The sequence below is a fragment of the Pseudonaja textilis genome, chromosome 3, assembly GCF_049901715.1.
Source record: "Pseudonaja textilis isolate UNSWEBS1 chromosome 3, rPseTex1.2, whole genome shotgun sequence".
Classification (NCBI taxonomy): Eukaryota; Metazoa; Chordata; class Lepidosauria; order Squamata; family Elapidae; genus Pseudonaja; species Pseudonaja textilis.
The window spans coordinates 180,445,301-180,473,151 of NC_141992.1; the positions used below are offsets into that span (position 1 = coordinate 180,445,301).

General features: G+C 38.2%; 1 long non-coding RNA gene across 1 annotated transcript in view; it reads left to right on the forward strand.

The window, feature by feature from the left end:
* The window catches only part of LOC148126444 (uncharacterized), a 49,383-nt gene extending 23,082 nt beyond the window's left edge, over positions 1-26,301 (forward strand). Inside the window, exon 3 of the long non-coding RNA XR_015742632.1 lies at positions 26,050-26,301. This is a non-coding gene — a long non-coding RNA (uncharacterized LOC148126444). The remainder of the gene's footprint in view (positions 1-26,049) is intronic.
* Positions 26,302-27,851: the final 1,550 nt, after the last annotated feature.

The window sequence follows — 27,851 nt, forward strand, 5'->3', positions numbered from 1 at the left end:
AATGTGAATATTCACAAACTATAAAGTCCCCAGGTCATCCAATTTAACTTCCTGCAATTTTATAGGTCACAGCTTGCTAATCAAACAATTTCTTTTTACAATGCCCACTTTCACCCCATTATACAGCACTTGTGTGGCAGCAGTATGATTTCCGTTCTGCTATTGAACTTAAATAATGCCTCATTTCCTTAGAAAAGTCTCCATCCTTGCATCAGCAGCATACTTTTCCCTCTCAGTTTCAGATCATAATGAAGTTGATATCTGGATTGGTTAGACATCAATCCAAATAATATGGATTATTTTTTTAAAAAAAATATCTAGACAAGGATACCAGAGGTATAAAAATGAAATGAAAAAATATGAAATGGCGTGCTTGATGCAAGATGCTTGATTATGCAAACCATATGGTTGATCCACACTGTAGAAATCATAACATTTCTTTTTTACTTGGATCAACCTACAGTTCTTTAGACTAATGAGTTATGGATGTTGAAATGGCCATTAAATAAAATATTTAATATAAACACAGTGTAAACTTTGTAGAATGCTAGCAGGATATAGTCACTCTAATGTTTGGGAAATATTACTGACTGATAAAAACGTCATATATTTTTTTAAAATGTTACTGAATTGATCAAAATGCTACATGTATCCAAAGACAATTTTGTGACTCCATAAGGAATCTATCAGGTGTTCTATCTGGAGCAACTACAGACAGAAGTGTGTTAATTGGGACAATTGTAGTTGTGTACACAATGATGGGAAGGCAAATATTCATATGGTAATATAAGAGAAATGTGAAAGGCAATGGGAAACTATAGCACTACATATTGTCAGAAAAGACTAAAAGCAAATACAAAAAACAACAAAAGAAAAAATAGCATCGATGGTGATTGATCTCTGATAGGAGATGGTACTAAATAAAGAAGAACTTCTTTGAGGACTGTAAATCAGTCATTCTCCAGGTATATCATTTTCTTTTATTTTGCAGTGGTCATCCAAAAAGAAAAAAGGTTTTGAATGTACTAGATACAGGAAGACTACCTTCCTGCCTGCCTGCCTATCTGTCTGTCTGTCTATCATCTATCATTTACCTATCATCTATCTGTCTCAAAGTTGCTTATGACCATAAATATTCTTCCTGGTTTTCATTATAGAATTATGTGGCTATTTGACAAAAACAGCCTTTGTGTTTATCAACATCAAAAAGTATTGAGTTTTGACTGATCTGCGGATCTCTTGACTGAGCAGAAACAGTCGGTAGAAAATCATACTGAGACATTTATGTATACGAAGCCTATGCAATCCCATCCTTTGATTGGGTGCTTCAATCTGCAAAGGCAGTTTAAAAAAAAAGGCAGGAAAAGTTAGAGTTATTTATCATTTTGTCAACACCACAACAGTGATGTGATTCACATTTCTGAGAGGCTTCCCGTGACTGGAGGGACCTCTTCCAGTTCTGGAACATGCTTGAGATAGCTTTAAAAGGAACGCAAAGCTCCGCTCTGTTCTCTTCTGGTTTCCCAAAGCAACTCTGAAGCAGCAGTTTCCTTGAAAGTACCACTAACACCAAGCCCCCTGGAATAGATTTTCTCTTTGTATACAAGCCTTCAAAGTTTTTCCTTCCTTATTCCCAAATAGTATTTACTTCTGGAATGAGATTGTTTCTACTAACCAAAGTGCTGTTTTATACCTTTTAGTTCTGGTTAGAAACAATGTAACATCCAGAGGTAGTATTCAGCAGGTTCTGACCAGTTTTGGAGAACTGGTAGTGGAAATTTTGAGTAGTTCGGAGAACCAGCAAATACCCTCTATACCCGCCCCCACCTATTCTCTGACTCCTGAGTCCCAACTGATCGGCTGGGACTTCTTTTGTTGCCCTGCCCAGGAGAACAGAGCTGGAAAGCAGGCTAGTGGGGTGGGGAGGGAATGGGGATTTTACAGTATTCTTTCCCTGGAGTGGGGTAGGATTAGATATTTTACAGTATCCTTCCCCTGCCATGCCCACCAAACCATGCCCATCAAGCCACGCCACAGAACCACTCGTAAATTTTTTTGAATCCCACCACTGATAACAACCCTTTGCAATATCCACTAAATAATTGGCTGCCTGGCCATAGTTAAGGAGACATGCTTTCTCTGGCAAATAACTCAGGGTCTTATTATTTGATATTTTATTGCATAAGAAACACACTGAGTTATGTTGCTTTTGCATATGGCATTTTGAGCCTTGGCTTCAAAATGGCTTCCCCATCCTTCGAAGTGCTATACAGAAGACCTTAAGCAGCACAGATGTACCCAACTGATATAAACATTTCAAAGGTATCCCATGCCAAGATTCCTTCATCTTAACAAACAAGTCAAAACATATGCAATTCTAAACAGGCCTTTTACCTCTAGAAAAATAGTTATTCTGCAGAGGCATATGTGTCTCTCTGGAATGTGAATTGCCGTTTTTAGCATGCAAACCCTCATACCTAGAGAAACATAAAATAGTTAAATGTTTCCCTAATATTCAAAAAGTAGGTTGTTTAATTACAATTAAGAAAAAGATGTGTTTTTAGGGTGGTAATTTAATCTAGGAGGGTGCCAAGGTCTCAATGTGTTCCGTTAACCACAAGTGAGATTTTTCCTGCAATTTCTTTGAAAAAAGTTTTAAAATTTCTATATTTCTATAAGAATGGCATATTTATTTCAGTGATGTCATATTAGTTCATGATATGGAGCCACAACAATGTAGGAATCACACACTTGTGGCTATTTATGTTGCTGGCTATTTATATTTATGAAATAAGAGATAGTACCCTCAATTATAGGAATACAGTAGAAGTTTGTACTACAAGAATCCCTGGGGGTTCTTTATAGGATTGAATTGATGTATGTTTTTCATGAGAAAAGAAGTGTGATCATGAAAGGTAGACTGAAAGAAAGATGAAGTCTTCTGTATGTCAACCACTTTCTTAACAGTACTAGCACTCAGAAGGGAACTATCATTATCAGAATAAGCAGTTTCGGATTTATGGAAGAATTGCCTAGCAATTTGGTCCAACTCAAATCCACCTTCCATCACAATAGAGGAGAACTAACTGAAACTGGAATCCCTGCCCTGTCTGAGTAATTATTATCCTTGTCAGAAGAGCAGTGAGATTCTTATCTCAGCAGTTGGAGTGTAAAAAATAATCTGTGTCATTTGCACATTTGCCCCTTCATCCTGTCTCTAAAAGATATGAGCAATTTGAAATCCTTGGACCACAAAAGCCACTGAAAGTTCAGAAAGACATACCGTGTGGCCCATAGGCAACCCTGCTGTGGGAGAATTTCAGATAATATCTTAAACAACTTTTATATTTTTATTCTTAGAAGCTCCCAGGATGTATATATAAGTTATCCTCTGTTAAGCTCTCAGAGGTTTGAATGTCTCTCTGTTCTAATAAAAGTATCTTTCCTTCTTAAGAGGAAGGTAGACTGGAGATATTATTGTGAAAGCTTCCATATATTCATTCCTGCAAGCACTGAATGCCAAAGTTTACAGAATCATTTAAAGTGTGAACGTCTGTGGGTTCAATACCCGTAATTTGATATCACTAGTGATATCAGAAGAACTCCCTAAATGAAGAAATTAATCCTGCTGTACCTGCAATAGCTATCCATTTTTATTCTTATTATTACATTGATAATGCAATAATTATCTTATTATGAGCCTCGGTGGCACAGTAACAGACAACAGATAATCAGAGTTGGAAGGGACATTGTAAGTCATCTAGTCCAACCCGCCACCCAAGCGGGAGACCCGACACCATTTCTGACAAATGGCAGTCCGATCTCTTCTTGAAAGTCTCAAGTGATGGCGCTCCCACAACTTCCGAGGGCAAGCTGTTCCATTGGTTGATTGTTCTCATTGTCATAAAGTTTCATTTAGAACGTAGTTAGAGTGCAGTACTGCAAGCTACTTCTTCTGACTGTCGGCTGCCTGAAATTTGGCAGATAATCCACTTTTTTTCTACAAGCTCAAGTGAGCATGCATAGTAGATAAAGAGAGGGGAAGAAATATTCTCCCATTTCTTGATAGTTCTTTTACAAAGATAAGTATGTTCAAGGAATGTAAAGACAGAAGAGATTATGGAGGCAGATTTTAGTTTTACCTGAAAAAAAATGATGCTAAAAACTAGAAGGAAAGTTAGAAAGACTAAAACAGAAAAAAAATTAAATTTAAAAGGGACATTAAAATAAAAACCAAAGGAGTTTGGTGGGTAAAAGAAGGAAAAATGAAGGGTAGGCCCATTGCTAAAAGTTGATAAAATCTTATAAAGAAAGTGGATCAAATTCCTAGTTTGTTTGATCTTCTCCACAAAGCTGAACTATGTTAAAATGAATCTAGGTGAAGATATTGACTAAAGAGAACATGACAACCTAAGCCAAACAATCAATAGATGGTTCAGAAGCACTTGGTGTACTATGAATTACTTAAATCTCTAGAACCAGAGATTCTAAGTTTTGAAAGAGATTGCAGAATATTATCTCATACTCCCTCTTATTGATCTTTGAGAAATCTTGGAGAATGGATATAAAACCAAAGACCTGAAGAAAGGAAAATGTTATTCTTTTGTTCCAAAGGGAGATAAAAAGAATCAAAATAACCATGCAATAATCAATTTGTTGTTGGGCAAAACTGTTGAATGGATCGTTAAACATTTAGTATATACTGAGAAAAGAACACATTGTTTGGTAGGTGCCAATAACGGCTTATCAAAAATGAGTCAAGTCACATCAACTTGATTTCCTTCTTTATAAAATTTAGTTGAGATAAGAACATGGAAAAGTATATATTGACTCTCGTAAAGCCTCTTATTAATTTCTAATCAACGTGGGGGCTGGATGTGTTTCCATTAGGTGGATACAGAGTTGGTTGATCAGTAAGTGTACATTCATGCCTCCATATCAAACTAGTTAAATGTTTCTCAACCTCCACAACTTTTAGATGTGTGGACTAATTAACATAATTTCCCACTCAGCATAAAGTTGTTGAGATTGAGAAACAATTGAGAAACACTGTTTTAAGTAATGGGATAAACATTAAGCACTTTATGTGTGTCATGTTGTGAGGTCTATTACTAATTAGTTTGAAACAACAATGTGTTGAATGGAGTACTGCAGAATCCTATTCTATGTTCTGCGCAGTTTAACATGTTGATAAATGATTGAAATGAGAAGTCAATTTCATACAAAATCAGAGGTCTATCAGATTTGCAGATGAACATGAAGAGGGAGTAACCAAGTCTTATGGAACAGTATCATAATTAAGGAAGATTTTAATAATTTGAAAAATTAGCAGGAAACAGCAAGATTAATTCCAACAGGGCAAATACAACATCTTAATTTTGGTAGGAAAAATAAAAAAACACGAAGAAAGCATAGGATAGGGACTATACTGTGCAGCAGTACATGAGAAGATGTGGGTGTCTCAAAGAGTTTCTAGTTAAATATGAGGAAACAGTATAATGCAAACTAGTAGACAATGAAATCTTAGACTGTATCAAGAGAAGTCATTTCCTGCACTGGATCTTTCCAAATTGATACATCTAGATCTGGTTGCAACATTTGAGGAAGAACATTGAAAAGCTGAAGTGTGTCCAGGAGAGATTGATCAAGATGAAAAGGAACCTGGAAAGTAAAACTTATGAGGATCATTTGGAGGCACTGGGTAGATTTAGCATGGACAAGAGAAGACTTGTTTGGACTAAAATTATAATGCAGTAGATTTTAGTTGTACATAAAGAAATAATTTCTAATTGTAAATGTGGTCACCTGTGGAACAGAATGCTTCATGAAATGATGGACACTTTGTTGAAGATCCTTAAACAGAATTTAAATAGATATTAGAGTTATATTTCTGCACTGGGAATGGGATTCCTGTAGTAAATTCTAAATTTTATGAATCTATTTGTTTCTCTTCAATTTTCAATAACTACAAATATCACTGAGGTTTCCTTCTATATTCCTTCATAAATCATTATATCTCTTCATAATTAGCCATTCATAAACCATATATATTTCATTAACTAAGGTTATTAACAACCTTTGGAGTATGGTGTGTACCTGCTTCCTGTCATAGTGGTACAGTGGTTAGAATGCAATATTACAGGCGGCTTCTGCTCAATGCCAACAGTTGGTACAATATGGTACAATATGCTGACTCTGTAAACCATTTAGAGAGAGGGCTGTAAAGCACTGTGACATGATATATAAAACTATTGCTATAGTAAATGCATTAGTATGAAATTCTAGAATTTCATAATTTTAATATGATACATCTCTATGTTTTTTGGAGGGGGAATACTGTATGTGTCATTAAACTATACTCAAATTACACCATATTAATTGTTATCTTTCCTTGTTGTCTGGGTTAAAGCAGATTTGCAGAGGTTTCTATTGTTTTTTGATAGCAAAACCCAATTAACTAATCCTTCCAGGTGAATGGTTTCATAGTGATTGGTCTTGGACTATTGTTCATATACTTGAGACAACTAAATCAATGCAGCATAAAAAGTGATCCTTTTTTACTTGTTAGCTGCCAGATTTGTGGTAGCAAAACACTGAAAAATTTAAGTACATCTTTCATTAGATTAGCAGTACTTAAAAGTCTCAGAAAGTGCTCTGTCTGAAAAACTGGCACATCAAAGAGTTCTGAAAAACCTTATAATGAAGAGCAATTTTGTTCAAATCCAGCCACCATTTATTAAATGTCTTCAATGATTTTCTTTTCCCTATGCAAATATTGCTTTGGAATATTCAATACATATGTTCAAACTTTTCTGTTTCTCATTATAACTAATTATCTACCTATCTAGGTTATTGCATACATACAAATATAAACCACATTTTAGTTTTATTCTTTTCTTTTTTTTACTTTTCCTCATTGCTTTCATTTTTCCAAATGACTTGCTTTTTCTATATAATTCTGTAATTTTGTCTTTTTGTCTTGCCATGAAACAAAGCCAAACCCAACTTAAGAAAAGAATATAAATGAAGCTAACTTTAACTTTTACATTACCAGTATAAACAGAGCTGGTTTTTCAACAGTTAATGACATTAATCTGATTGTACAGATGTATTCATTTTTATCTGATACTCAGTAAGGAGATAGTAGTAGAAGAAATTGAAGATAACAATTAACTGATATCTAGAGATATAGGCAAGAAGTTTCTATTTAAAACACAGAAAATATATGTGATCTCCTTAATGAACTTGGAACATCAGCAGAATTATTTAAAAATGGATTATAAAGTTTACTTTTGACTAAAAATGAGCTAATTTTCTTTGAGGAGGGGAGAAAAATACTCTGGAACAGTGGAGTTATTAAGAGACAAAGAATGGCTTCAATTAATTTAATATTCAGACAAATTAAGGAGGTGGAGAATTAATTCAGTTAAGAATGAAGTTTGGAAACAATTATGAATTAATTAATTAAGCAGCCAGTCAGGTGATCAGTAAAGGAACAAAGCAGCAGTATGTGGATAATTAATAACAAAAGAATAATTGAGCATTGCCTCGGTAAAAAAGAATAAAATTCATAGCTTCAAATTGTTGATTATCAGAAACATGTTTCATAAACCTCTATAAAAGTTGGTAAATAAGAATACAAACCTTAAATTAGGGATGGGCAATTCACAACCTTTGGCTTCATATTTGTTCTGTAGCACACAGAATTTATTCCTAGCCTTTTCCAGTAAGCTGGGTGGTCACTGGATCTGTCCAATGTAAGATAACCTTATCCTGGTTGTTTGTGCATCAAGTGGGAAGATCACAAATGGCAATCACATGAGTGTAGGTTGCTGCCCCATCACAAATGTTCAATTGTTGCCAAATACCTAAATCACAATCATCTGACTGCGGTTGCTGTGATGGTCATAACTGTGAAGACTAGTCATGCCACTTTTCTCAGCACCGTCCTAATTTCAAACGGATACTAAACAAATGGTCTCTTTGGAGATTCTTAGTGATCCAGGTGATGGTTTCCCCAAAAGTGCTTTTTCAGAACTGCACTTTCTTGACTTTTCTTCAAAGACATTTTTCTTGTTATCCCAGAAGCTTCTTCAGTTCTAACTGAATGGTGGAGAATGGAAGGATTTATATTCTTTGCAGTCACCTGGTTGTTAGTACTCTTATTGAGAGTTGTTGAGGCCACTTGGATATTTATCTATTCAGGTGACCCTGAGGGCACAGACAAACCTCCAAGTGGCCTCAATGACTCTTAGAAAGAAGCTAATCACCAGATGACTGCATGGAGTATAAATCTTTCTAATCTCCATCATTCAATTAAAACTGAAGAAGCTTCTTGAATGAGAAGCAAAATGTCTTTAAAAAACCTAAGAAAGTCCAGTTGCCTTTGAAAAGTTGCCGTTGGGATAAACAATTGTTCATTAAGCAAGGACTATCTGTACATGAAAGGGAACTGCACTCCTCACCGTAGAGTACTGTTGAAATTCTCTCTCCCTTTGAAAGGGATGATGAAATCCCTTTTCAATGAATGCAATGAAGAGTATGAGTATGAGTATGTGTTGTGATTCCGGCATCAGCTACAGGTTTTTTGAATGAAAGCTCCAGCGAGGAGGACTTGTATGAATCAGCAAGTTTTAGTGATTTCAATGAAGAGGAGGAGATGAATGTTACAAGGGAGGACACATTTGATTTGCAGGACCGGCCTGAACCTTCAACCTCCTCTGCTTCTCAATCAGGTTAACGGCTGACAATGAGGAACTTATGGAGACTTCAGGTGAAGATAATAATTTAGATGATTGCTGGGTGGATGTCAGAAGCAGGCGTCTCCTTACGAGAAGAAACCAACGGGAGCACAGGAGGAGGGCAGATCAGTAATTAGACTAATTAGCTGCTGCTCTATAAAGGGAGAGAGATGACTTTGCACTTTGTCCGGAACAAAGTGTTTGTTTGCAAGGAGAACTGAAGATTTTGGCTTGGAGGATTTAAACCTGAAATATCTTGTTGGGACTTGGATTTATTTCGTTGGAACTAATAACTTGGACTATCTTGTGGAGGCTATCTACAGCTGTTATCAGTGAAGATTCCTGTTTGCTGCCTTTATTTGCGAGGACTGCTGCTTTCAGCCTTATCTGTTTATTTTGGAAGGTGGGACATAACATTTTTGTTCCGGACCTAACAGACCATCTTTGCAACGATGGATTTAACTCAAATGCAACAATTGGTGGAGCAGCAGCAGTTACAAATTAATCAGTTACTTCAGAGCAACGTGTCCCTTCAGAATCAGGTAACTCAATTGTTAACGTTTGTTACCAATTCTCAAACTGTTTCAGCTGCAGCTGGAGCCCCCTGCACCCCCTGTGAGGAAAAACCCGGTAGCTATGCCAGAAAAATTTTCTGGGCAAACGGACATGTTTTCAACATTTCTGGGTCAGTGCCAACTGTATTTTTCTGTGAGGCCTGAAGATTTTCCAACCGACCGGGCTAAAGTGGGGTTTATTATTAGCTTGTTAACTGGGCAGGCTGCCAAATGGGCTACTCCCTTATTAGTACAGGATAGCCCATTATTGGACAATTTCCAGGGGTTTCTTCAACAGATGAACGTAATGTTTGAGAACCCGATTAAATCACAAATTGTGGACAGAAAGTTGAAGGATATTACTCAGGGCAAACGTCCCTTGCAAGAATACATTGCAGAATTCCGTTTGTTGTGTATGGACTCTACCTGGAACGAACCAGCTCATATGGCAGCATTTCTGGAGGGCTTGTCTGACATTATCAAGGATGAATTAATCCATGCAGAGCGTGCTTCGACTTTGGACACATTGATTACTCAATGCTTACGTATTGAAGCTCGCTTACAACAACGTGGGTGTAAACGGACCATTGCGGAACCATCTGTGTTTTCTCGTGCATGCATCCCGCCTATGAGGGTTTACCAATCCAGGATCCCAGCAGAGGAGCCGATGGAGATAGGCGCACTCCGCCCTTGCTTAACGGTGCAAGAACGTTCGAGAAGGTTTCAGGAAGGTTTGTGCCTTTATTGCGGGGGTTCGGGACATTTTGTAAATTCCTGCACTCGGAAGGGGACTCGTGGACCTGTACCAGAAACCATTGCTGGCCCGTCGGGAAACAGGGTAGGCCCGACTTCGGGGAAACCCTAGGTAGGGCACAATTTCCACTCTCATCCCAAATTGCCGAAGTAAATTCTGGCCCTCCTCGACATTTACTTTTGGACACTCGTATATTCTTGCAATCCCAGAAGGAGGGAATTCCTGCCGTGGCACTGGTGGATTCAGGAGCTACGACAAGCTTTATGGACTATGATTTTGTGAAACATTTCAAAATTCCTTTAGTGTCTGTGACTCCCCCCATGCAGGTGGAAACCGTAGATGGGCGTGAACTCAAGTCGGGACCTATTCGCTTTGCCACCCAACCATTGCGCATGCGTATTGGGGATCATGAGGAGGTGATAAGTTTTATGTCACCTCGAACCTCCATCTTCCTTTGGTGCTCGGAGTATCCTGGTTGCGTTTACATGATCCGTTGGTGGCTTGGGCGCAGAATGCTGTTTCTTTTCCAAGTCTGCAATGTGTGGACCACCTGAGGCATGTCTGCGCGAGGCCAACACATTGTCGCTTCTGCTGTCTCGATTCCTTCAGAGCTGTCGGATTTCTCCGATGTTTTCAGTGAACAGGAGGCAGACCAATTACCACCACATCGTGTTTACGATTGTCCCGTGGATTTGATACCGGGTGCTCCATTGCCAAAGGGAGGTTGTATTCTTTGTCCGAGCCCGAATTAGTTGCACTTCGAGAGTTTTTGGATAAAAATCTAGCTCAGGGATTTATTCGACCTTCGTCGTCCCCTCTTTCGGCACCCGTTCTCTTTGTCAAGAAGAAGTTGGGAGAACTTCGTCTCTGTTGTGACTATAGATGCTTGAACACTATCACCGTGAGAAATAGCTATCCTTTACCGCTCATTCCTGAATTGATGGAGCGGTTACGGAAGCTACTATTTTCACGAAACTTGACTTACGTGGAGCTTACAATCTGGTTCGGATGCGCAGGGAGACGAGTGGAAGATGGCTTTTGGCACTCGTTATGGTCATTTCGAGTACACCGTCATGCCATTTGGTTTGACCAACGCTCCTGCTGTATTTCAACATTTGATGAACGATATTTTTCGAGACATGCTGGATAAGTTTATTTGGATGACATTTTGATTTATTCAAGATCCAGAGAGCAACATCTTCAGCAGGTTCGTCAAGTGCTTCAGCGTCTTCGGGAGCATAAACTTTATGCTAAATTGGAAAAGTGTTTCTTTTTTCAGTCGTCAATAGAATTCTTGGGACACATCATTTCTCCCGTGGGCATTGCTATGAACCCCAAAAAGGTTGAGGCGTTGTGTAGTTGGGAAGCTCTTCGTCGGGTCAAAGATGTACAACGACTTTTGGGATTCGCCAACTACTATCGGACTTTTATTCCAGGTTTTGCGAAAATAATGGACCCCATAACTCAGCTTCTCCGTAAGAAGGTTCCATTTGTGTGGGGGCCTCCACAACAACAGGCTTTTGACACTTTGAAAAAAGCATTTGTAACCGAACTGATATTGAAGCATCCTGATCCGGATCGTCCATTTGTGGTTGAGACAGATGCTTCTAATGTCGCTATTGGAGCAGTGCTGTTACAAGCTTCGGAGGATGGCGCACTTCTGTTTCCTTGCGCATACTATTCTAGGAAGCTTACAGCTTCGGAGCGCAACTATACCATCTGGGAAAAGGAGTTGTTAGCCATTAAGGCTGCTTTTGAGACTTGGAGACATCATTTGGAGGGGGCTCGGCACAAGGTAGAGGTTCGGACGGATCATCGAAACCTGGAGCATTTGACCACGGCTAGGAAATTGAATCAACGGCAGATTCGTTGGTCGTTATTTTTTGCCAGATTCAATTTCTCTGTTACTTACGTTCCAACTGGATAGAACCGGAGGGCGGATGCGTTATCTCGGAAACCGGAGTATACTTGTGCCGAAGATCCTCTTCCTTTACGGACCGTGTTACCACTGGAATCTCTAGCCGTACTGCAGGAACCGGTAGACTTGCGGGCCCGACTACGAGAGGCGCAACATTTGGATGCGTGGACGTAGCAGAGACAGGGGGACGTTGGCCCTAATTCTCCATGGTCTTTTGAAGACGATCTGCTTCGACATCGGGGTTTATTATATGTGCCTACCAGACCGTTGAGGGCTCTCATCATGACACAATGTCATGATAACCCTGCCGCTGGTCATTTTGGCTTTCACAAAACCTTGCATTTGGTCACCCGGACTTTTTGGTGGCCTCGAGTTCGTCATGATGTGTCTTCTTACGTCGCTTCTTGCGTTCAATGTAAGGCAAGCGAGCGGCATCAGGTGCACCCCTGGACTTTTGCAACCCTTGCCGACTCCAAGTAGGCCATGGGGAGCGATCTCCATGGACTTTCTGACACATTTACCATCTTCGTCGGGGTTCACAACAGTGCTTGTGGTAGTGGATATGCTGACTAAAATGGCCCATTTCATTCCCTGTCGGAAATTGCCATCGTCCCGCACTACGGCTCAGTTATTTTTGCAGCATATCTTTCGTCTACATGGACTGCCGGATAGAGTGGTTTCTGATCGTGGGGTCCAGTTTATGGCGCAATTTTGGAAACAGTTAATGGCGGCTTTGCAAGTGAAAGTATGTTTAGCATCAGCGCACCATCCAGAAACTGATGGCGGGACAGAGAAGGTGATTGGGATTCTTACGCAATATTTGAGGTGTTTTGTAAATTTGCGACAAAACGATTGGGCGAAATATCTCCCATTAGCAGAATTCGCGTTTAACAACTCGCAGCACACCTCCACTCGTGTCACGCCATTTTTTGCAAATATGGGTTATCATCCGCGTTTCTTCCCATTAACTATGATGGATTCCCCGGTTCCTGAGACCCGAGAGTTTTTGGAAGAACTACATGCAGTTCGCCGTCTACTGATGCAACAATTGAACAAGGCAAAAGAAGATTATAAGCGGTTTGCAGACTGGTCCCGTCGGGCAACGCCTCCGTTAGCTGTGGGTGATAAAGTGTGGCTATCTACAAAACATCTGAAGGTCGATCGCCCTATTAGGAAACTTGATCATCGGTTTATTGGTCCGTTCCCGATTGAGGCAGTTGTTAACCCCGTGGCATACCGCCTCACTTTGCCGTGTTCCATGCGTATTCACCCCGTCTTTCATCGATCTCTCTTGATTCCTGATTCTTCTGATTGTCGTCTACATGACTCTGCTGGAACGATTCCGTTATCATCGCCCCCTGAGGAGGCTGCTGTTGACGATACGGTGGTCAGCGTCCTTGATTCCCGTTGGCTCAAGGGTCGATTCCAGTACTTGGTCGGGAGGAGAGTAGATGATTCGGAGGTTTGTTCCTGGATGGATGCGTCTACATTTCATGCTCCGGATCTGCTTCGAGACTTTCGTGCACGCTTCCCTTCGAAACCGCATCCGGATCGTCAGACCTGGGGGAAGGGCCCTGCGGTGAGGGATAGTGTTGTGATTCCGGCATCAGCTACAGGTTTTTTGAATGAAAGCTCCAGCAAGGAGGACTTGTATGAATCAGCAAGTTTTAGTGATTTCAATGAAGAGGAGGAGACGAATGTTACAAGGGAGGACACATTTGATTTGCAGGACCGGCCTGAACCTTCAACCTCCTCTGCTTCTCAATCAGGTTATCAGCCGGGAACCGCTGACAATGAGGAACTTATGGAGACTTCAGGTGAAGATAATAATTTAGATGATTGCTGGGTGGATGTCAGAAGCAGGCGTCTCCTTACGAGAAGAAACCAATGGGAGCACAGGAGGAGGGCAGATCAGTAATTAGACTAATTAGCTGCTGCTCTATAAAGGGAGAGAGATGACTTTGCACTTTGTCCGGAACAAAGTGTTTGTTTGCAAGGAGAACCAAAGATTTTGGCTTGGAGGATTTAAACCTGAAATATCTTGTTGGGACTTGGATTTATTTCGTTGGAACTATTAACTTGGACTATCTTGTGGAGGCTATCTACAGCTGTTATCAGTGAAGATTCCTGTTTGCTGCCTTTATTTGCGAGGACTGCTGCTTTCAGCCTTATCTGTTTATTTTGGAAGGTGGGACATAACAAGTATGTAAACTTTCTTTGATTTAAATGGGAGAATTGAGCATGTAGAATCTCAAAATCCAGCTCAAGTTCCAAAGGAGAAAAGCTACAAACCACTTTGGTGTCTCATTGCTACCGCCATCACTATTTCACTACCGTGTCTTAGTCCGATTATGAAGGGTATACAGGGTAGAGATCTCAATAATAGCAAACATATCTAAACTTGCATTGCATGCAAGTAGCCCCTAGATTTCAAGAGTGAAACTACTTTGAACAGAACTTACTTCTCTCTACTGCCCGGCTTGCCATGGATGGAACAAAGAAAATCTCATACTTTCTTCTTTTACTGATTGCCACTGGAGTGTTAAGAACAGCTAGTTAAATAGCATAGCAGGAGGAAGGTTTAAGGTTTGAAGAATGTTGCTTTCCCCCCACTTTTAATTAGGTTCAGAATTAAGCTAAATGTTTTCCAATTAGGATGGGAACATATTGGCTCTGGAATAAGTCAATATGAAGTTACTTCACTGTCCCTTGACTTGAGTAATTTTGCCTAAGGCACAGATTTGGTTGATTATGATTTCAACATGTGATTGTGATAAAGCAAATTGATATAAGAAGAAACCTGCTAATAGGTCATGTCTGAAAAACATTAGATAGCATGCCTGCCCTTCATGCCAAAGCTATCCTTAGAATGTTATGAGACAGGATTAACTGATTCCACAATCAGTTAATCATTTTCATAGCATATTGCTACTGTAAATAATAATAGCCTAGCTTACCTGATGAAAGAGCTGGTGTGGCTACCACAAATCTACAAATTCATCTTTGTTCCACTGTTTAATATTTCATGCGGGCAATTTCAGACTACTGATTAGATTTCTCAATAATTAATGCAGTGTTATTGTGGATGATTAAGGCTATTTCTTTTAATGGGAATCTCAAATCACTCCTAACACCTTGGTATGAATTCTTTATGATACCCAGCCATGCATGCTTTTCAGCAAATTTACTATGAAAAGTTTTGTAATTGCAACTCAACCAGCCCTGTCATAACAACAAAGAACATGGCTATGCTTGAAACACAGAATATGTATTTTATAGTTTTAACAATAAAGCATTACATATTTTTATTTCCTTATTTATTTATTTGATTTATCAAATTTAGAAGACCATGTTCTTCACAAAGAGTGGATTGTTTTGTGTTATTACTTTAATTAATGTAAATCTCTTTAGTCAAGATATATGAGAATCAAATGACAATATTTGGAATGGGAAAGCTTCAATGAAATATTTAAATAGAATTCGAAGTGACAATAACAAAAAGACTTCGGAGAGGATTAAAAGCAGTGTCACTCTGGGAACAGAGACTAGGCTCATGCCTACCAAAACTTCTCAGGTCAGGGTATACTCAGTATGATAAGTTCACATTGGCTTATCATATTTTTTAATATATTTTAATTTTTAATGTTTTAAAAATATTTTTATGATTGTATTTACATAACTGCTGTTCTTATTTGATTGATGTCCAGAATCACTTCTTGTGAGATTAGCAGCTATACAATTTTCAAATAAATGAATGAATAAATGTATAAATATATAAACTTTTTGAATCTATCACAAAATTGGATGTTGGACAATGAGAAATCCACATGCAGATGGGAGATTGTACAACTTGCCTCGTGGTGTAACTGGAACAATCTGGAACTGAACACACTCAAAACTGTAGAAATGGTGGTAGACTTTAGGAGAAACTCTCCCGTACTACCATCTCTTACAATACTAGACAACATAGTATCAACAGTAGAGACCTTCAAATTTCTAAGTTTTATCATATCACAAGATCTAAAATGGACACCTAACATCAAAAACATCATCAAAAAATCACAACAAAGAATGTTCTTTCTGCACCAACTCAGAAAGTTCAAACTGCCCAAGGACCTGCTGATACAGTTCTACAGAGAAATTATTGAGTCTGTTATCTGCACCCCTATAACTGTCCGGTTTGGTTCTGCAACCCAACAAGACTTCAGAGAGTAATTAGGACTGCAGAAAAAACAATTACTATCAACCTGCCTTCCATTGAGGACCTGTATACTGCACGAGTCAAAAAGAGGGCTGTGAAAATATTTACAGACCCCTCATATCCCGGACATAAACTGTTTCAACTCCTACCCTCAAAACGATGCTATAGAGCACTGCACCCCAGAACTAATAGACACAAGGACAGCCATCACTCTGCTGAACAAATAATTCCCTCAACACTGTTCAACCAATTACAAAGTCTGTACTACTATTACTATTAATCTTCTCATCACTCCTTATCAACCATCCCCTCTGACTAGTGATTGTATGACTGCAATTTTATCGCTTGTATCCTTACAATTTATATTGACTGTTTCCTAGTATGATTTGATTGCTTATTGTACCCTATGACTATTATTAAGTGTTGTAACTTATGATTCTTGACTCTTGACGAATGTATCTTTTCTTTTATGTATACTGAGAGCATTTACACCAAGACAAATTCCTTGTGTGCCCAATCACACTTGGCCAATAAAGAATTCTATGCATAGTTCCTTCAGTTGTTCTTCATTGGATTTAGTCTTATTATCTTTTATGCTTATTATCTTTGTTGTTCTTCTTGGTACTCTTTCTAATGCCTCAGCATCTTTTTTTGGATGGTGATGACCAGCACTGTCAACAGTACAGTATAGAGCACTTCTTTCACTTCCCTTGCTCTTGATACTATCCCTCTGTTGATGCAGCCTAGAATTGCATTGGCTTTTTTGGCAGCTGTAGCGCACTGTTGACTCATAAACAACAGTCCAAAAGGACACCTAGATCCCTTTCACAGGTCCGGTACTGTACCTTTGCACCTGATTTTTGCTACCTAAATGCAGAGGTTTACTTTTCTTACCACTGTATTGCATATTGTTGGATAACAAGAACCATTATATTCAAACACTGGACCTCTATGAAACTTCAGCCACTATAACTTTCTTTGCATACATTTCCTTATAGTGTAATTAGTTTATTCTTCCAAGAAATGCCATGTAAATGAATCCACAAAATGATAGTCCTAAAAATATTCACAATCATGTATAATGTTGAATGAGAATAAGTGAGGACCATATTAAAGGTGTTGTGGCTCATCAGTGGCCAGCAGAGCTGGCAGCAGATTCAGACTGTGAGGTGGTTGGCGCGGAACATGGGCCAGTCCTGGAGTCTGGGGAAGACTCTGATGAGTGCTCTGTGTTGGAGGCATAGATGGGGCCAGGGCCATCTGACAGTCATCAGCTGCCTTCGGAGTTGGACATCAGTGAGGCAGAAGAACAGCTGGAGCTTGTTCCCAGTGTGTGCATGTGCAGAGTTGCCAGATGAAGGGAACAGCTAAGGAACAAGGGTTGACTTGGGAGTAAAGCCACAGGTGTACAGTGAATGGCCCCTTCCATAGGGAATAAAAAAGGAGCGAAAGGGGAGTAGGGTTTTGCAGGAAACAATTACTTCATTCCTCACATTTTTGCCAAGTATTGTGGCATCTGAAAGATATTGACCTGGTTACTCTCCAAGCCTGATAAAGGTCTGTAATTGTGAACTATCTTGAAAAACTGTTGGCTGGGACTTTGCTGGAGAGGAATTCACTGTAAATTAAATAAAAGGGGTTTATCAGGACGAGGTCTTGGCTTTGGGCTGTAGGGGAAGCCTAGGTCAAAAGGAATGTATTACTGAATGAAAACAGGTGAGGAAAATAGATAGAATAGATAGAATACTTTATTGGTAAAATGTGATTAAACACACAAGGTATTTGTCTTGGTGTAAATACTCTCAGTATGCATAAAAGAAAAGATACATTCATCAAGAGTTGAGAATCATATAATTGAATAGAACAAAAATAGAAAATATACTAGTAAATATTGGACTTCCGGTTTGAGCTTCTTTGGCGACAGATCAAAACCTCGTCTCTCCGAGGCTTTGATCCGTGCTCACCGCTGGAGCACCTCGAGATGGCTGGTTTCGAGGCTAAGCCACCCCGTAGAAGTAGTGAAGAGTGGGGAGACTGCCTGCAGGGTGGAGGAGAGCCCCATCTCTCCTCCCCAGCTGGCCATTACTCCCTTTCCCAAAGGCGGTTGTAGCGGTGGTCAGAAATGGCCACCACAAAGAAGAACTCGACCGGAAAAGAATGTGCAGGAGGAAGATAAGAAGAGAAAGTTTTGGTTGACTGGGTCAAACAGCAAAAGCAACAAATAAGGTACCCTGGAATTTAAACTTAACAACATTGTTCCCAAAGAAGATTTTGAAGCTGCGAAGGAGAGAGAGAAGGGAAAGGACTAGATTTTTTTTCTTCCCTTCCTTATACTGACTGCTAAGAGACTTAAGCAAGAAACTGAAAAAAAATCCACTTTGACATTAATAGGCATCTAAGCTGAAAATAAAAGTCAAATGGATAAATAAAGATTTCTGGACATTTAAAAGTTTTTAAAAGCTGGAAAGGAGAAAAAATAGAATAGAAGGGCAGGATTAAATACTATATTTACTATTAGTAAATATTGTTAAATACTAAAGAGTTAGTAATTACACATTCGCGATAAGACTTATTTGTAAATATGACACCAATAATGATAACAAATAAGGAACCACAGACTGTTGATAATGGAATTGTTCATTTTTATTCGTTTTCTTTTTCTTTATGTTGTGTCTGTGTTTGTTTGTTATTTTAGTGGTATAATCAATAAAGTTTGCTTTAAAAAAAAGAATTGAGAATCATAAGGTATGACATTTAATGATAGTCATGAATGAACAATATGAATGAAATACGAATGAACAAAGATTGAATAGGGATTTTATTCTACTTAGTGCAAATCTTTTTTATGTTCATGAGAAGACTATACCAAGCTCTCTATTTTATCAGTAGTCTTTGATTTACAACAGTTGCTTTAGTGACCGTTCAAAGTTGCCATATCTCTGAAAAAAGTGACTTATGGCTGTTTTTCACACTTACAACTGTTGCAGCATCCCCTGGGTTTACGTGATCAAAATTTGAATGCTTGGAAAGGGGTTCATATTTATGATGCTTGCAGTGTGCTGGGATCACATGAACACCTTTTGCTAATTTCTGAAAAGCAAAGTTAATGGGAAAATCAGATTCACTTCGCAACCTTATTACTAACTTAACCACTGCGGAGATTCATCTAACAACAGTGGCAAGAAAGGCAAAATTTACTTAATCATTGTCCCACTTAGCAACAGAAAATTTGGGTTCAGTTGTGGTTTTAAGTCAAGGACTACCTGGAATTCCAAAGATGAAACTGAAAATAAAACAAAAACAACCCAGAATCTGCCCACTGTGTAATCAGGGGTTTGGATTAAAAATGTGTTCAAATTCAGAACAATTCAGATTCATCAGAAAGAGCATCCATAGCTGTAACTATTTCATAGATGTGCATGGAGAGTTGCCATTATCAAAAATGGAATTAACAAGCAAATATAAATATGAAAGTTTTATTGGGTGCAATTAGTTATATGTATGTCTTATAAAAGGTTAACACAGATTGTAAAAAGGACTTTTCAAAGTTACTGCTCCCTCTGGGTAACTGTAATTTATACAAAGAACATTGATATGGATTTTTACATACCCATTAAGTGACCAATTTTGAAATGTAGTAGTACTCTAAGCACCATTGCCTTCCTTTAGACACAAAACAACCTTGAAAATGGAGCCTTTTAAACAAAATTAATCACTTGTGTCCCAAATGTTATTTCCCTGAATAGGGATACTTCCATTACCATAGAAATTTATACTTTTACAAAATATATTGATTAATTATACCTTCCAATTAACAAAAAAGGAAGGAAGGAATACACTTAGACTTAGCAATGCATTTAGACTTATATACCACTTCACAATGCTTTAGAGCCCTCTCTAAGATTACAGAGTCAGCATATTGTGCCCAACAATCTGGGTCCTCATTTTACTGTCCTTGGAAGAATGGAAGACTGTGTCAACCTTGAGCCAAGTGAGATTTGAATTGCCAAATTGCTGGCAGCTGGCAGTCAGCAGAAGTAGCCTGCAGTACTGCATTCTACCGCTGCACCACCATGGTTCCTATCGCTGTAACCAAAAGGAAGCATGTCATACAGAGATAATGCAAAATAAGTTTTTAAAATTAATTTTGTGCTAATCAAATCTTAAGGCTCATTTAGAGTTGTCCTTAACTGACTGTAGCCATTGCCCCATACCTATGCTGCAAAGGGATTGATGGGTAAGTGTAGGTTACAGATGGGCTGACACACACACCTCCCAAATCCCAACTGCATATTGTACGGAGGTGCATGTCCTGCATGCTGATTAATTCATCTGATTTCCTGTTCTGTGCTTTGTTGTTTGAGGGCCTTCTTGCTGGAAAATTACATTTGCACAAATATCAGTGGTGCACCTATGCAATTGTCTCTGAAAAACAGATGCATTGCATTCCATGATGTGCAGTGCTGGAGAAATCTGTTTGACCCTTTACTCACCACACAGATTTTCTTCATGATCATCTGTCCCAAACTTAGTTTTTCAGGTGTGCAATGGTGAAGTCTTTTAGATAAGGCAAGAAGGCAAGATGGCAGAATTTGGTGACTAACTCTATATGTGTCAATAAGTTTATAGGCATGGTAAGCTAAAATGGCACAATTTTGTAGGTATTTGTAGAAATTGTGATAACATGAGCTGCAGGGCGGGGGAGAAGAGATTTTTGTTGATGCTATAGCACACTATTGCTCCTAGGTAGTGGAAGGATACATGTTAGAACATATTGAGGACTATATAGGCTGAAAACTCCATTCCAGGTCTGGACTGATTTTCCTACCACATCCTTATTGTAAATAAAATCTGTAGGATAAATCTTAAAAGACACCGACTTATTAGTTTGAATGTTCATCTTTGACATTTACTTCAGCTTCATGTTGCATGAAATTGATTTGTCTTTATGTAGCTGTTTCTCTACAATAGAATTCCCCCCCAAAATCCAGGAAAGTATTCTCAGAGATTGAGGTTGCTGAAAGATTTTGGTAACTAGGTCTGAAAAGTTAGTAAAGTATATGTTTTTTTTAAAAAACCCAGCCATTTCTAATTTCTCCCTGTTGGGATTCTTTAATAGATATTATAGATAGTTACATTAAGGGTTGTACCTTATGATTCTTGATGAATGTATTTTTTCTTTTTATGTACACTGAGAACATTTTCACCAAAACAAATTCCTTGTGTGTCTAATCACACTTGGCCAATAAAGAATTCATTCATTCATTCATTCATTCATTCATTCCAGAGGTGGTATTCAGCAGGTTCTGACTAGTTCTGGTGAACCAGTAGCGGAAATTTTGAGTAGTTTGGAGAACTGGCAAATATTACCTCTGACTGGAGATTTTACAGTATCCTTCCCTTGCCACGCTCACCAAGCCACACCTACAGAACTGGTAGTAAAAAAAATTGGAATCCCACCACTGATTCATTCATTCATGTTATGAATTTATTTCTGAACTGCATAGCCCAGGAAAGGATTACCCATGTGCCAGATTGCTGAGTGTGTATGCATACCCAGATCTTAAAAGAAGAAAAGGAAACTTGCAAAGGAGTTTAGAAATGCAGTACCTAACTGGGATTCCTAAGAATTTATGATGTTAGTGCTACTGTAAATCACTATAATTGTAGCAGCACATCTACTTCAAAAGCACAATAAAGTGGATCTGACTGCCTGTTTTATATCTCCAATTTGATGGTTACAGAAGCTGTAAACTATTTTAGACTTTACAGCACATTATTTCAGCTATAGACTGGAATTTATCAAGCTTCATTTGGAAACAAGCTCACCATGAACATAATTCAAACATTACTTTCTGTCTTTAGGAATTGGGTAGATTAATTCTGTCATGTCTATCTTTGCTGTTGCTGGAAACCCAGGAATGCTGAAATTCTCTTTTCTGTAAACATTCACTGGGAGAGCTCATCCTTCTTTTTATTTGCTACTTTCTGCATGTTCCAGGGACATGTCCAAATGCAGGACGAAAGCAGTAGAACCAAGTTCCTGTCATAAAAGCATTCCAAAATAATAAAATAAAATGAAAGGTGTCTGAGATGCATTCAAGTGGAAATAAGAACTGGTTTATAACTATGGTGTGATGGAATGTGCACCTGCAGGAGCAATGGGGGAGAATTTGGCAACTCAGAGATTTCCCAGAAAGATCAAGAGGCTGGGCAGTCTTGAGCTGGTTGGGGGAATTTAGCATTCAGACTTCCCAGGCAATGGCTCCCTTGCACATATAGGTCATCCTCTACTTACAAACATTCATTTAATGACTGTTTGTCATTCATTTGACTGAAATTATAACACTACTGAAAAAAGGTCATTTATGACACATCCTTGCTATTATGACCATTTGCAGCATCCTCACGGTCAGGTGATCAAAATTCAAGTGCCTGGAATTTTATTCCATTGTAAATACATGCCAATCAGCATGTATTTACAATGAATGCAGCATTCCAGGGTCATGTGTTCACCAGTTGTGACCTTTTCCCTGACTTCCAACAAGTGCAGTCGGTGGGGAAATCTGGATTCGCTTAATAACTGCATGATTCACTTTGCAACTTTGGCCAAAAAGGTTGTAAAATTGGTGCGATTCATTTAACAGCTGCCTCACTTAACCACTCTTGGAATATTGCATCCAGTTTTGGTCACCAAGATGTAAAAAAGTTGTTGAGAATCTCGAAAGAGTGCAGAGAAGAGAAACAAAGATGATTAGGAGCCTGTCTGGAGAATAAAACATATGAAGAATAGATGCAGGAATTCGGTATGCCTGGTTAGTAAAAAAAATTTGACTAGGAGTGTTCAATATTTGAGGAGCTGCAACAAGGGAGAGGCCATCAACTTATTCCCCAAAGCACCTCAGGGCAAGACAACAAGTAACATATAGAAACTCATCAAAGAGAGATCCAACTTAAACCAAGGAGAAAATTCTCAACAGTTCGAACAATTAATTAGTGGAATGACTTGCCCAGAAGTTGTGAGTGCTCCATCAATGGAGGCTTTTAAGAAGAGACTGGATTGCCACTTGTCTGGAATGTCATAGAATGTCATGCTTGAGCGGGGGTTGGACTAGAAGACCTCCAAGGTCCCTTCCAATTCTGTTATTCTGATGCCAGTTGAAGTTGCGATCAAGGACTTCCTCTATCATGATCTCAGTTGACCTAGGTCAGTAAATAAGGCTCATCAGGGATGGAGATAAATTAGTTTAAACTCCAATTATTATTATGCATTGAAAACATTATGTGAATGAAAATGCAAAGAGATGGACAGCCTAACCAAATTACTAAAAAATAACAAAGATAGTGAATACTACAAAGTTTGGAACTGTTGGTATGAATGGTTAAAGAAAAGCAACATTTGACAGCTGAATATGTTATGAAATTATGAAGGATGTGTGTTTAATCATAAAGTATTCTATGAAAATAAAACATTAAAAGAACGAGGAAGGTATTGTAACAAGGTAGAGCACATCAATGTTATGGGGTAAAAGGAAAAAATCAGAAAAGAAAAGTGTAACCAATGCTCAATACCTGCTGCAAAATGTATATATGTATATATATTTGTTTATATGTTTGTTTGTTTCTTTTTAAATGTTTTAAATATATGAAACTTAAATAAACTTTATTTTAAAAAAAGAAAAGAAACTGCAATCATAACTATCACACTTGCATATTTATGATGAAAATAGTGAGCATCATGTGGGAAAACTAGGAAAGAACTTCCCTGACTACTAATGATTAGTAGTGCAGTTGTATGCCATTTTTGCATGTAAGCAGTAACATAGGCTTAGCAAACTAGTACATTAATAGCTGCTAAGGTAAGCACCCAGATAGCCTTAGCATATGGTAATATATGTTAATCAATTGCATATCTGCAGTTTTATTCCTCCCTGTATCTCCCTTGGGTTCCTCCTGAATGTAAAATATGATCCCTAATCCCATGTCTGCACTAAACAAAAATTCCACTCCAAAATGGTGCATTAGACAGATTTGCAAAGGAAAAAGTCTTTATGGTGGTGAAAAGGGTTTTTTTTTTTTTTGTAACTGTCTATTCCTAGAACTGTTTAGAGACATAGAAACATAGACAACTGATGGCAGAAAAAGACCTAATGGTTCGGCAGAATCTCATCTGCCATCATCAGGCTTCTGTATTGTGTTCGTCTGTGAGTCAGACTATCACAGCCGTTTCTGTTTTAAATTTGGTGCTAGCCAAACAGAAACGGCTGTGAAAGTCTGACTCACAGACGAACAGAATACAGAAGCCTGATAATGGCAGATGAGAGTCTGCTGAAACTTTGCTACAACTTTAAAAGCACAACTATAATGATGTGGGAAAATACCTGAACAAAGCTGAATACTATTTTACACACACACACACACACACACACACACACACACACACACACACACGTTCTGTCTCGCCTTTCCTCTTTCCCAAAAGATGAAAGAGTACAAACACACAAACACAGGCAGGCAAGCTGGCTCAGACTTCACAGAGTTAATTATTTGGAACTGATTATATTCTTGGCATTCCAACACGTCCTGCCTGCCAAGTCCAAACTGATAGTAAATAAAATTTTACTCACAGAAAATCACGAGGCAGTCCACAAAGTAAGGTTAAACTCCTCCTCATCTTCCAGGTCCTCTTCCTCTGACAGCACAGGCTCGGGAATCGGGGCCACAACATACATACATACATACATACATACATACATACATACACACACACACACACACACACACACACACACACACACACACACCTCCACTGGAAGTTGGCTCCAAACTTCCACTATTCTTTCTGTGAAAGGATATTTTCTAACATTACATTTTAAGTTACCTCCTTTGATAGAATAATGGTTGCTGGTCTTCATTGCCCTTATTGATGATTCAGACAGTGGATACATTGCCACAGGGGTGGCCAGCATAAATTAAGACAACGTCATTAACCTAAGAAGATCGATAAACTCCTGACTTCTATTGAAAGAAAGGTGCAGGAAGGAAAATCCAGACACTACATACAGTCGATAAAACATATGAATGGCAGCCACAAAAGTGAGCAATTGATTCCATATAGTTAAAATCCTGAAATATTCATAGACTTAAAAAAAATTAATTATAAACTGGGATATTTGAAAAAGTATTTGCTTTTTTCTTCTTTCTTTTTTTCTTCCTTTTGCTGTATTTTGCAGCAGCCACTTTTTTTTTTTTTAGATTTCATGATGGTACAGAGAGATTTCATAATAGTACAGAGAAATGCCATATATAAACACTATGCATTCATAAGCTTGGATTGGACACTGTACTAAGCCCTGGTTTGTTGAACCAGGCATAATAGCCTGATTCACATAAAATACTAAATCATAAATCATGGATACTTGAGCCACAGCTCATTCCTACTTTCACACTAAATTAAATCCAAGTAAATTACATCAGCAGTGAATTCAACCATTATCGTGCTAATTTTTTTTCTCACATGCATGTCCTTGCATGTACATATAATTGCAAGACATTTTCTTTAAAAAGGGAAACACTTCCGTCTACATTTTCTCAAATGTCCGTGATTTTATATACATTTTTGATAGCAGAAGAGGATTATAAAATTGAGAAAATGTGAAGATTAAGGTTTGAAAGTATTTGAGATCATATGTCGATTCTGGAAATGCAAATTGGCATTAAAATAAATTATGTATATATTGGAATGTTAACCTACTTTTTGAAGAAGTAGCCTACTACCAATGCTGACTGCTTGGAAAGGATTTCTCAGGGGGTTTTCTAAGAGAAAAATAATTTTCATGACTATGAATTGGCATGATTTATTAAAATGAATTTCATTACAGTTCCAGAGACTCAGTTGACTGAAGACCTGGTGTTGACTTACGAAGGAATTGATTGAAGACATACATTATGGATGGACAACTACAATGAAATACTGAAATTGTTATATAAAATCACACACAGAGACAACATACAGCAGATATGACTATGTAAGAAGAGCCCATAGCCATGGGGCTTATTAGCACCCTGAAGCCCTTCTCTCACCTTTTTCATTGTAATCATTTTATTCTTGTCTTTAACTTCTTTTTATTATAATATTTTTATTAGCACTTAGATTTATACAACTCTTCATAGAGTTTGGTGGTCCCTGAGATTCAAAAGGTTAGCGACCCCTGACCTGGATGACAGAGAATCTCTACAGACTTATGTGGAAGAGATGTCCATTATTACCAATGGTACATTAAATGTGTCAGAACATTGTTTGCATCAATTGTTATCATTTCATTTGTTGTCATGCATGATATGTGAATGAGGGTTTCCCCAAATATTTATTTATTTTCTTTCTCTTTTTCTTTTCTTTCTTTCTTTCTTTCTTTCTTTCTTTCTTTCTTTCTTTCTTTCTTTCTTTCTTTCTTTCTTTCTTTCTTTCTTTCTTTCTTTTCCTTCCTTCCTTCCTTCCTTCCTTCCTTCCTTCCTTCCTTCCTTCCTTCCTTCCTTTGTTCCTTCTTTCCTTCCCTTCCTTCCTCCTTCCTTCCCTCTTCCATCATACCCTTTCCCTCCCTCCCTGCCTGCCAAAGAAATGGTCTATATGCTTGTTTTGTGCTTGATTTTTTTTGGAAAGCTGAGGAATCAATTTGATTGACCTAAGGGAAATAGAGCACTTACAAAAACATTATACTATGAACTTAGAAAAAAAGAATTGCATGTCTAGCAATTTGGCATAATAAGATACCAAAAATATTATGCCAAAGATAAAATGCATTACATGAAACATCTAATTTATTTATCAAATTCAATATATAATATGAGCTTCAAGTTGAGTTTGATGCTGATGACATTATGGGCATATTCATGCACTTTTCTTGGGATAAATATGGAAGTTATGGAAGTTATTTTCACAGCTGCTATTTATTGGTAGTGCATTATGTTTCCTGGGATAATTAAGCTGTAGCCCTTACCTTACATCTAAAAATCTTCTGCAAATAATAACAAATCCTATTGCAAGAACAATCTGACCTGCCTTAATAATCACTAAATGGAGAGAGAGGGTAGAAAAGATATCTAAAGGAATGAAAGGAGATAATAGAGAGCAATAATGGTGGTAGGCTTGGTATGAAAATAATAATAATAGAAAAATAAGATGTTTCTACTTTTGACTTGCCTTGTATCCCACTTCTTGACATAAAAGGGAATTCTTATCTTTAGGTAAGATCTAAATATAAACATATATTATTAACATACTATTGACATACTATTGGCTCTCAGTTCTTCCCCCAGCAATGACTATTTTGTGGAGCATGAATGCTCCTGTCAACTCTGAAGCTAGCCTGACCGGGGCCATTTTGGAGGCTTCAGTGCTGCCACAAGGGTCTAGTTGAACCCCCTGCCAAAGCAGGAGACCCTACACCATTTCTGACAAATGGCAGTCCAATCTCTTCTTGAAAGTCTTAAGAGATGACGCTCCCACAATATCCAAGGGCAAGCTGTTCCCTTGGTTGATTTGTCTCACTGTCAGAAAGTTTTCCCGTATTTCCAGGTTAAATCTCTCCTTGTTCAGTTTCCATCCATTATTCCTTATCTGGACTACAGGCACTTTGAAAAATAGCTTGAACCCCTTCCTCTCTGTGGCAGCCCCACAAATATT